At 39.7% G+C, this 12428-nt stretch overlaps 1 long non-coding RNA gene across 9 annotated transcripts; it reads right to left on the bottom strand.

The window, feature by feature from the left end:
* Positions 1–321: 321 nt before the first annotated feature.
* Positions 322–6996, bottom strand: LOC104425665. 9 transcript variants are annotated; one of them, XR_005547442.1, is made up of 9 exons: positions 6711–6996; positions 6532–6610; positions 6354–6451; positions 3765–3934; positions 3619–3677; positions 1793–1869; positions 1567–1698; positions 1073–1122; positions 322–983 (listed from the first exon to the last, which is right to left on the bottom strand). It is a non-coding gene; the product is annotated as an uncharacterized LOC104425665 (long non-coding RNA). The 9 variants fall into 9 exon arrangements; XR_005547443.1 differs by having other exon boundaries at positions 1793–1852; XR_005547444.1 differs by having other exon boundaries at positions 3794–3934.
* Between the last annotated feature and the right edge of the window lie 5432 nt (positions 6997–12428).

Here is a 12428-nt window from a genome sequence, read left to right as displayed (position 1 = left end):
ATAGATTAATCTCATTAATTTATCCTATAATCCAAATTTCAAAAATTCATGAACACAAGCATATCACTTAGCCTTAAGAGAATACTAATGGCTAAAGCCTAAACCATAGTTAATTTCATTACCTAGTTATGGGCTTTAATACACCATAGAGCTTGTCTTGAATTTTTGGGATGCCACATGCAGCACATTTTCACATTAACTCATGCAATTCATACACTAGACAAATCAAAATTTTGCAAATCATATATCAATTAAACACATACAACATGTAGGATAGATCGTCATTTTCCACACAATTACAAGCAACTTTCACGAGTAAAGTTGTTCGAAAAATCAACACAAAGATCAGTACAAAAATACATAAATAAAAAATCAGAAATCAACATAGAGCGGACTGACTTAGGCTTAGATTTGAGTGGTTTTGATCTAGCTAATCACTTTACCCTCTCCGACAATGGAGATCCCTCTCTATCGACTGAGTAGCACCCTCCTATCATTTGGGTAGTCTTAAATCTACAGCTTTGAAACCCTTCATCCCCTCAATCCTTCAATCATCTTTTCTCCCATCCCAGTACCAACGATTCAGAGTAAATTGTTGGTGAAAACAATAAATCCCTAAAATCCATCATCCCATCATTAACTCTGAGGCGAGCCCGATCTGTAGTAAATATCATTCTCATTCGCTCACCAACCATCTTCATCATACTGGTGTCAACTCCATTCAGCCTTATTTCGCATAAACAAAGCTCCCTTCGTCCACTCTCAGCCTCGCTCCCCACATCGGCTGGTTCCAAAAATTAGACCAGCTTATTTTCATAGTTCTTGATACTATTTGTGTAGACAAGAAAATGGAAAATCAGTATGTTGAAGAGCGGAGGTTGGCGGCCCTCTGCAAGAGTCTGGGCAATCTTTGGTTTGAGGAAGATGTGGTGGATATTCCAGGTGAAATTCCTGAAGAAAATCTGCTAGCATGCCAAAAAACGCTGTATGGGAAGTTCTTTAATAAGCCTAATGTGAACTTTAATGCATTTATCAGTATGATGAAAAAAGTTTGGCGGAATGAAAATTTTACCTGTGCTGTGATTGAGCCTAGATATTATTCCTTTTCTTTTCCATCGGAGGCTGAAAAACAACAGGTATTAGATTTTGGGCCGTGGTCATTTTCAAGTAATTTATTAGTCCTAAAGTAGTGCGACCCCGACACACTTGACATTTGTTATGATTTTAATCACTGTGATTTCTGGGTGAATCGATTTGGCCTTCCTTTTGGGAGAGTTACATATGCAGTTGTTTAGGAAATTGCATAAAAAATTGGAGATGTAGTGGAGGTGCAATTAGAAGCAAAATGAAACAGTAATTATAAGGTTGGTAGGGCTAGAGTTAAGCTGAATTTGGAAAACCCTCTAAAAACTGGAGTTTTGGTGAATCTCGATAACAAAAGTTTGTGGGTAGAGTTTAAGTATGAACGGCTACTGCACTATTGTTATTCATGTGGGAAAATTGGGCACTATGCTACTTTTTGTAAAGAAATACCATATGAGGAGTCATTGGCTTAGAGCTACTTACCAGGTCGATTTAGACATTGGCTTAGAGCGGAAGCACGGGAGCTTAGTCCTTATGGGAAAATATTTTATGGTAAACAAGAGTTCCAGCAAGAAGGAGAGGAGAGTGTGCCCAAAACCCCCATCTTACCGGTCCCTGAAACGGAACAGCAGCAACATGATCAGCATATGTGGAAAACTCAACAACTGGGTAGTGCTGAAAACTCATGCTCCAAGGAATGCAACCATACCTCTCCTTCTCAAACACTAATAACCCTGCAGGAGAAGGGCCCTCAGAAACGACGAAGTAGCTGCATTGATGAGGAATCTGTCATGGAGATATATGAGGAACATATGAAGGAACTTGATGCAGAAATGGCTGATCAATTTGCAGGGAGAGGACTGAACAGAGATAAAAATAAAGACTGCCAAACTTTCATCCTCAAAAAAAGGAAAATGATTCTGTCCTTATGGTGCTCAAACATCTAAGGCAGCTACGGTTCACATCACTCAGCTAGTGGAAACTCCTATCCATGTGGCAAACAAGTCTGAATAGTGGGCTTTCGTGGCTAACCCTAATAAGCCAGCGAACCATCCATGAAGATTTTAAGTTGGAATTGTCAAGGGCTGGGCTCTCCCTTGACAATTCAAGCCTTGGGAGTCCTAGTAACTTAGGAGATGCCCAATATTATCTTTTTTCTTCTTCTTTTTTCTTTCTTTTTTCTTTGGCCAGTCGTTGACCTCGGCCATGGCCGGTGATCAATTGTCGAGGGCTGGCAACCTCGCCGAAGCGTTACCGGCCCCCGGCGAGGCCGACCTCGCGCTAGGCTAGGTGAGCTCGATCTCGCCCAGATTCAACGAGGCCGAGCTCGCCCAGCGGCCAGGGGGTGCGATTGCAAGTGAACGGCGGCAAGCTCGAACTCAAGGCAGCAGCAGAATCTGGGCCGGGTCGCGAGTCACGGAGCTGGGTCGTAGGTCGCTTGGCGGCGGCGGCGGCTGCGTTGCGAGGCTCGGCCGTGGGGTCTCGAGCGGCGGACGTCGAGGAGCGGAGTGGCGAGGACGGCCGGTTGAGTCGTGGGCCGGCGTGGGGTCGACAATCGAGCGGATCTCGAAGTCGAGGGTCATGGCGCGATGAGATCTGATGCGGCGGTGGCGAACGGAGGCTCGAGACCTGCAGATGTGTCGATCAGGCGTGAGGCGGAGGGGCGGTCTTTGGGGCTCCGGCGTCGCTGGGTCATCGGCGGAGGCTTCGGATGCAGGTCTGGTGTCGCGAGGGGAGAACACGGAGCGGCCGGCAACGAATTTAGGGACGTAGAGGTCGGCGAAGCCGTCGGGCGTAGGTCCGGCGTCGCGGCGTGCAGGCGGCGAGGAGGCGTCAAGCGCAGTCGCCGATGTAGTGGAGGGAGACGACGGTGTGGCTCTCGCCAAAAGAAGAAAAAAGAAAAAAGGAAAAAGAAAAAGAAAAAAAAAGGAAAAATAAATAAGAAAAAAAGGAAAAATAAAAAGAAAAATAAGAAAGAAAATAGAAAAAATAAAAAAAAATATTAAAAAATTAAAAGAAATAAAAAAATTAAAAGAAATAAAAAAATTATGCAAATTCATCAAACGTATTTCTGTTCATTTTTTATTCTGAAACAAGTTTACCAAACGCGTTTTTTTCTTCAAAAATTGTTCCCCGGAACAAAAATATTTTTTTCTATTTCTGTTCCCTGGAACAATTTTTAAACAGAAATGTTACCAAACGCGTCCTTAATTTCCAGCATTGTTTCTTAGTGAATCTAGAAGGTATAGCAGGGGGTCTAGCACTATTTTAGGATGATTAGGTACTTCTTTCCATTGAATCTTTCACGGAAAATGTTATATTCACTCAATACCAACTACAAGCAGACAACCAGCGCATGCACATCACATTTACACATGCTCCAAATGAATTTCAAGAGAGAATTAGGTTATGGGAGAATATTCATAGAGAAAGTTTATGTGATCATTTACCTTGGTTGTGCATGGGTGATTTTAATGAAATCCTATATCGCTGGGAGAAAGTAGGCAAGAAAAGAGCATAAATTTACCGACTTACGGTGTTCAGAGACTTTTTGCATCAATGCTCTTTGCTGGATTTGGAATGTAAGGGTTTGCCTTTACTTGGACAAATAACAGAGAAGGGGAAAATCTGGTTAGGAAGCGTTTAGACAGAGCGTTATGTAATTTAGAATCGCGCATTACCTATCCCACAGCAGAATGCGTAGCCTTACCAACCATTGGTTCTGATCACACCCCAATCATTCTTTCGACAAGCACAACGAAGAGAATGAAGGGGAGGGCCTTCAAATATGAAGCCTTCTGGTTAGAGGAGGAGGAATGCGTGCATCTTGTCAGGGACAGTTGGGCAGAATCTGCATTCCAATAGCTTAATGTGGTGGAAAAACTACAGGTTATGTCAAAAAAGTTGCTGAAATGGAGTCAAAACCAATTTACCAATGCCAAAAAGAGAATTAATGAACAGCACAGGAGTATCTCAAGAAAGCAAGGCAGCAAAAAATTTAATAAAAGAAATTGACCAGCTGTGGAGACAAGAAGAAATGTACTGGGGAATGAGGTCAAGAATTCATTGGTTAAAATGGGGGGATAAAAATACAAAATTTTTCCATGCCACAACAATTCAGTGGAGAACCAAAAACCGGATTTCATTGATGAAAAATACAGATGATGTTTGGGTGCGCGTGGAATAGCAGTTAAAAGAGATGACGGGCACTTATTTTCAGAAGTTATATGAGACGGTGGGGCCTCGAGATTTTCAGCCCCTTCTACAACAAATCTCAGCTTCGGTGGATGAGAGAATGAATCAATATTTGGTGGAATCTGTTAGTATGGAGGAGATTACAAAGGCTATGCAACAATTAGGAGCCCATAAAGCTCTTGGACCTGATGGCATGCATGGCCTTTTTTTCAGAAAGCATTGGCCAGACATTTGCCAGGACATACTGACAGAAATACAGCACTTCTTCACTACGAGTTACCTTAATCCTGACCTAAATAGAACACTTATAACCCTCATTCCCAAAATTTCAAACCTAGAAAAGCTGGAATAATTCTGCCCCATCAGCCTTTGCAATTTTATTTATAAAATCATCTCAAAAGTGCTGTCCAATAGATTGAAACCTCTATTACCACACCTCATTGTAGAAGAGCAGAGTGCATTCGTGGGGGGGAGGCAAATACAAGACAATATACTAATTGTACAGGAGGTTCTCCATAGATTACGAACTCGGGAGAGGAAAAAGTGGTTTCAAGCAGTCCTAAAACTAGATATACATAAGGCGTATGATCAGATTGAATGGGATTTCCTCAGAGCATGCTTAACTAAAATGGGATTTTACGAACAGTGGGTACAATGGGTGATGCAATGCGTTTCAACAGTTACGTTCAGTGTAAATTTTAATGAGGAGTTGCTGCCTTCTTTCAAGCCAACAAGAGGGATTCGCCAAGCTGACCCACTATCCCCATACCTCTTTATAATTGTGGCCAATGTTCAACCTCCTATGATGAAAAAAGCAGTAACTGATGGCACACTTAGAGGAATTAAGATGAACAATAGCTGCCCTACTCTTTCACATTTGTTATTTGCGGATGATTCTATTTTCTTCCTCAATGGCACAATCTTAGAATGTCAAAATTTGGCGGCTATCCTACACGAATATTGCTTCGCTTTTGGTCAGGCCATTAATCTTAATAAATCAGGCATATATTTCAGCAAATTCTGCCCTGCTACCTTGAGAAGGAACATGGCTACTGAATTGAGAGTCCTAGAGATTGAGAAAACAGGGAAATACTTAGACATTCCCTCGGATTAGGGTACCTCGAAGAAAGATATGTTCGCTTGGATCCTAGCGAGAGTTAGCAGGAAGTTAGAAAGCTGGAAGGAAAGTTTGTTATCAAAAGCGGGAAAAGAGATTTTAATCAAATCAGTGGTTTAGGCTATCCCTCAATATGCTATGTCCATCTTCAAGATCCCAGCATCTATTTGCAAAGCTATTGAGATGAGGATTGCTAATTTCTAATGGAAAACGAATAGTAGGCATGCTGGTATAAACTGGAAGAAATGGGAATATTTAAAACTTAGAAAGGATGAGGGGGGCCTAGGCTTTAAAGATCTAATTGCTTTCAATACAGCTATGTTGGGGAAACAAGCGTGGCGTATCTCACAAAATCCTCAATCTCTGGTGAGTAAAGTTATGAAGGGTTTGTACTACCCGCAAGGTGAATTCTGGAAAGCTGGAAGAGGATCTCATCCTTCATGGGGTTGGCAAAGTATAACTCGAGGAAGAGAATCTATCATTCATCATATTATGTACTCGGTGGGGAATGGAAAAGACATCTCAATAAGAGAGGAGAAATGGTTAAAAAGTGGCCCTATAGGCGGCCCGGCAACTAGAAATGAACTAGTTCAAGTGGCAGAACTCATAGATCAAGGGACTGGACAGTGGAATGGAGACAAGGTGGAGTCGATGTTTGATGAACAAGTTGTGAGGGAAATACTTGCTACCCCTATTGGTTTGCCCAGTTCAGCAGACAAGATGGTATGAACAAATACTAAATCTGGAATTTATTCAACGAGAAGTGGCTATTTTACAGTAAGAGAGAAACCAACCAGCACATATACCACAGCAGTAACCTCATCGCAACATACAAATCCAGCTCTCTGGAAATACATTTGGCACTCTCAAACCCTACCTAAAATCCGACACTTTCTATGGCAAGCATGTCACAATGCGCTACCTACAAGGGAGAATCTCTACAGAAGGAAGATAATACCTGATCATTTACTTTCCATTTGCCATATGGAAGCTGAAACCACCGAACACATCCTACTACTCTGCCTATGGACAGCTCAAATATGGAGAGCCGCACCTCTGCAAATTAAAATATCCAGATTTGGATTAACACGGTTTGATGACTGGCTATTCAAGTTTAAAACCAACCCGACACATACCAAGATGCTCGGCCAAGTTGCTGTTCTTCTTTGGAGTATTTGGAATGACCGGAATTAGTATATTTTCGGCTACCGCCCCCTAAACCCGAAGCACACATTAATCCAAGCAAATGCTCTGTTTGATAACCTCAGAATCATAAACCATCTGAAAGAAAATAAACAGAAGAAGGAAACAGCACCTGCCAGATGGCAACCCCCTCCCCCAGACATGCTCAAAATTAATATTGATGCCTCCTTCGCCCAACACAACGAAGCAGAAGCAACGACTGAAGAAGATGTCCGATCGGGTGAAAGCAAGGCAACAAACGCGTGCATCTGCAGGGATTCCAGAGGCTGTTTAGTGGATGGTTTCACCAAAATTGTGAACGCTTCTTCGGCTGTGCAGGCGGAAATTCTTGCTTTCCTCAAAACCCTAGATCTACTCTCTAACCGAGCGGAACTCCCTTTGGAAGTATAGTCTGACTGTCTCCCATTCGTGCAAGCGATCAGTTCTACAACAGAGTTGAACTGGCAAGTGAAGCCCCTCCTGGACCGGGCCCAAGACAAGATGAAGATGTTCCAGAATATCTCCTTGGCCCATTGCAACAGAGCTATTAACCGGTCAGCGGATTGAATAGCCAAAGCATGCCGTTCAAATTATCTTCCACCTAATTGGTTATCTAATCCCCCACCTGCTCTATTAGACTTATTATGTATTGATGCTCTTGATGTATTTCCTCATAACTTCGCTAAGAGAATATAATAGTAATCGTATTTCAGACCCAAAAAAAAAAAAAAGATCTAGCTAATCATTCCAAATATTCCGAAAGAAATTTAGAACATATACCACACAACAACAAACAACTTTTTTTTGAAGGAAAGTTCCTAAAAAAATCATCACAAAAAGCTGCAATTTTTTTTAAAATCATATTTTGGAATTAGGATAGAATCGAAAACTAATCTAAACTACTACAGAATTGCTCATCTTTAAACATCACTCAATTGGGCGTACGAGCTGTCAATTTGAAGCTTGCAACGTAAATTATCAAAGCCTAGAAGGACTCGAACTCAAATAAGGTCATTTCAGACCTCATTTTGGCCAAAATAATAGGTCAGTCCAAGGACATGAAAATGCAGGTTTTAGGCCATACCAAGTCAGTCATTCATGATCAATCAAGAACACTCAATCACAGTGAATCAACATTCAAATCTATCAATCTAACATCTATACATAGCATATTAACTTAAAAGTGAACCCTAGCCCTAACCAGTTAATCTAGTCTTGCTTCACGGGGTTCCAAATTGAGTATGTTACCCTTTCATGTATCTTTGGCAATTTTGATTGCAATTGATTGGAACTTTCGCCATAACTTCGATCAAACCTCCACAAACCAAATTTAATATCAAAGATCAACTTTCAACCCATCAAATCGCTGGCTTGGATCACGAACAAAACCACGGACAAGATCACCGGCTCTTTTACTGATGATCGAGCTTGGTCGATTGTTCAACTTGATCGAAGAGATCAAACTATCACTGAGGCTTCCAAAAGCTTGGATGAGCTACCAAAGATCGTGAGGAAGATCGAAGAGCTGGTTGGTGATGGCAAGGTCGCTGGTGTAGGGGCGTACACTAGCAATCAGAAAACGTGCATCAGATGGAGGAAGGAGAGATAATTGGTGGGAGAGAGAGAGAGCTGGAGAGAGAGTTTGTTGAAGACTTTTTCTATAACTTCGTGCAAATGAGCCCTCCAAAAATGGAGGGAAAATGGGTTTATATACCATCCCTAAAACATCCAATTCCACCTATTGGTTTGATACAACAGTCGAAATTTTGATCCAACAATTAAAATTGGATTTCGAAGGTTGGATTATGATCTCAAGATGTCGGGTAATCAATCCAATGGGTTTCATTTGCGAAAACCTGAGCTAGAATCGAGAATTGTGTCAAAATATCAAATTAGGGGTTAAATTGCAATTTGATGAAATTCAAGGATCGATCTGTAAAATTTTGAGAAATTGAAGGTGCGGGAGTGAAATTGACATTAGGATGATCCAAGAATCGGTCACCGGAGGTTAAGAACCAGCTAGAAAGGGGCTGAATCGACCATCCCCACCAGCGGCCAATTAGACAAGTTCACTCCGGTTTGATCTATTTTTTTTTACCAATTCTTCATTGGTTTGGTCTGGTTCTGGCTATTTCACCTACTTGGAACCCCTGTTGATCCAAAATTTAAGCGATTTGGTCCCTAAATGACCAAATTGAAAAGGAAATTTATCATTTTTAAGAAGAAATTGGCCAATTAAGATTCAATTAAGTTAATCAAATCTTATAAATGTGGTCTAGGGATATTTTATTGACCTAATTGAATGATTATCGTAAAAGATAACAAGTCAAAACCATGGGTGTTTTGAATTGAGCTTGGAGGGCTAAAATGATCAAATTTGTAATTCAATGGGCAAAATTGCAAATTAACTAAAATGTGATTTAATTAATGTTATAATTATCCTATCTAATGAACTATCCATGCGTAAGATCACTTAACACGTTCAAATTGACCTTGAATTAAAGCGCTCGAACTTATGTCAAAAATGAATCTAGGCCCAATATCAAAATTAGATCTAGATTTATGAAATTAAATCATAATTATGAATAGATCAATTCGAATTTTGTCAATTGAATCTTAATTGCTTGACTTTCTTATGCTTGGAAGGATAAAATTCTTCAAATTGATAAGTTCTTATGTGAATTTCTTAAAATAGATTTCTGATTTGAATTTATTTATAAAAAAAATGAACGAAGAACGACTATCCGTTTACAATTCATGAAGGATCGATTTTTGGTTCCCTAATTAAGGCTCAAAATGGCAATTTGTATTTTGATTCAATAATTCGCGAAATTTAATGCACGGGAAAATTTAAAATAGTTCATAAACGAAATGTCAAAGAATGAATTATACCTAATTATGACTAGAATAAAAATAATTTTATTTTTTGGTCAATTTAGAATCTAAAACTGAAAAATTTGGAAATCATGGTTCCTAATCAAATTTTTTGAAATTTTTTACACAAAAGTCAAATTGACATTAAAAGGAATGTATTTGTGCATTTTTTTTATTTTTTTGGTCAAATGTTTGGCCAAAAATTAATTATTTAATTAACATTTCCTAAAGGTTGATTTTTATGTCAAATCTTTGAATTTTCGAAAAATTGATTTGACAAAAGTGAAATTAAAGTTAAATGACATCTTTTGGGGGTAAAAAAACCAAAATTTGACCTAGGGTTGACTCCTAGTTAAAGGGTTGATCAAAAAATCAATCTAAAGGTCAACCATTTGACTTTTCGAGTTTTTCTTGAAAATGAATGAGAAATTGCTTAAAAATGACAAAAAATAAAAAATAAAGAAATGAGAAACGACATTTTTGGATCAAGAAATTGGTTCTGTTGCAATCGGAAACCCTAATCTTGATTTTTTACCTTTTAATGATATGTCGACTAAAAATCAGGTGTCAACAAACACAAGCACTCCTTCCAACGCTATGATTCCCTCGCTTCCTAGATTACTAGAATAGCCCTCAACAGATAGTTTTGCACGAGTGAAAACGAAAATTTGTACGACAAAGTGAGAATGAGAGTTATGAATATCCATCAATCCTCATAGCCACCTTTATTGGTTGAAATAGTCCAATCTTCAAGGTGTTCATTGGAAGCCATCTCATAGTCAAAGGAACCGTTGATCTAACTTCTCTGGCCATCGGACTTGTATTTTGGAAAGTTAGAGAACCATCTAAAGACAAGCCGAGGATTTACAAAAATATAGCCTTCCTCTACAATCTGTCTGACTCTATGATCTAGCTTCGTAAAAATGGCAAACACTATTGCAATCTTCTCCAAACTCCTTCCTGTGGATTCTAGAGCGTGTAAACGGCTATGAGATACTAATTTACATTCAACTTCTTTCTAGGAATGTAGAGCCACACATGACGACCTTCTCCACTGTCTCCAATAGGACCTGCTTTTTCTAAAGGTCCTTTAGTCTTTTCACGCTTGTTGCTGAATGGATTGTTCACCTTCTATAGACTAGTCAATTTTCAAGTATATTGATCTCCTTGTATTCTTCAAAGTTGTTCACCTTCCAACCGGTTCATCCAAACTTCAACGAGTTCGTAGCTTGTTCACCTTTTAGAAAGATCCTTCTAGCCTTAAGGCACATTCTCGTCCGATATAGCTTGTTCTAGTTTTGTGGAAGGAAAGCACTACCATGCCTTCAAACGTCCTGCTCCTTAACTTCACTTATATATTAGCTTGTGCGTCTACAAACTGTTCTACACAATTCAATGCGCACAATAATAGCTTTTGATTATTTTGCATCTTTAAAACATCAGATTTTCTTAACATAGTGAAGGATTTAATGGCAATAGAGGAGGACTAAGAGGTAGCCACAATAGGGAGACATAAGAAAAATGGACAGGAAAAAGAGAAGGCTTGCTTATCTAAGAGAATATAGTACTAAACGAAGAATCAAGCTAATAAGCGATGAGTAATCTAATCTTACATCGTGCGACTACGGGAAATGAGATAGAGCGATGACCAATCTTTTTCATTACTTATCACTAAACATATATATGGTAGGGATGGATTCATATAATTACAATCATGCCCATAAAGTGTACAACTAAAAGATTCCTAACATGAGAAATTCAGAGATTGGTGTCAATTTCAAACGTAGAGGCTGAATTACAAAAGTTTTTGAACTCGGAATTGGGAAATGCATTGAAAGAATTTCACTATCGTTGTCATGTCCTAGCTCCGTCACTTACCAGCACAACCATGATTTCTCTCTGCATAGTGGCAACTAAGGCGGAAATTTGAATTAAGAACTATGGATTTGCTATTGGGCTAGTTGGACAGTCTGTGTTATGGCTGGATCACCCTCTCTCACCCTCTCTCATCCTCTCTCTCTCTCTCTCTCTCTCTCTCTCTCTCTCTCTCTCTCTCTCTCTCTCTCGTAATGCCTAACGGGCATACAAGGCACTTAGGCACTAATAAGAGATAAGGAGTCATATCATAACCTCATATCAGGGTGAGTACAGGAAAAGCAAAATTAAGCACTAGAAAGTCAATTAAGTGATAATAATGTCTTTAAGGCACTTTAAATTACCCTTAATAACGCAATTATGACTTTCGTTGACAATGCCCATTCATGGTTGCACCCGACAGCCGCAAGAAGTTCTCCTGTGCTCGTGTGGTATTCTTCTACGAAAATACATTATCGAGGGAAAAAATGTATTTCATAGGTTCATTGTCTTACACTAAACCAACCAGATTATAAAAATCAATGCGACGAACTCCAAGTCTCATAAAAATTTAAGTTTCAATACAATTTCTCTACAATTGATTCTGTCAGTAGCATATACACGTGGAACGAGTCTATACTAAGTTTTCTCGGCATACGTGAGTCTTGGATCAGCTTCGTTTTTCGTCAGCACTGCAACTATGAAGCCTCCAAAGGCCGAAGAAATGTCTGTGGCAATGAAAGGGATGTGTCGGTAGCCTCTATAGGCTGATGGTGATTTAGAGAATCAAGCGGCAGAATTTTGTAACTTCCATCTTTTCGGTTACAATAGTATTTCTTTTCCGTTGCGAAACATGCACGGTCGAACAGTATGGATCATGAGTCTCTGAAATTCGACAAAATGATATCATATACCATTAAGCTTCGACAAAGATGCCCCAGTCACATCATTTTGTGCAAACTTGCCAGAAAAAAACTGAACATCTAGATGTCTTCCGGAGGTTCAATACTGTTGTGTCGGACGTCCAGAGGCATGGTTCAACTCCTAGCAAATTCTGGCGGAGTGCCCGCTTTCTCAGGCGAAAGCTCAATCAGTTGCGATTGGAAGCCCGCTTGAGCTCTAT

The sequence above is a fragment of the Eucalyptus grandis genome, chromosome 11 (assembly GCF_016545825.1).
Source record: "Eucalyptus grandis isolate ANBG69807.140 chromosome 11, ASM1654582v1, whole genome shotgun sequence".
NCBI classification, from domain to species: domain Eukaryota; kingdom Viridiplantae; phylum Streptophyta; class Magnoliopsida; order Myrtales; family Myrtaceae; genus Eucalyptus; species Eucalyptus grandis.
Note: the sequence above shows the minus strand (reverse complement) of the source record. Positions and strands in the feature narration are given on the sequence as shown.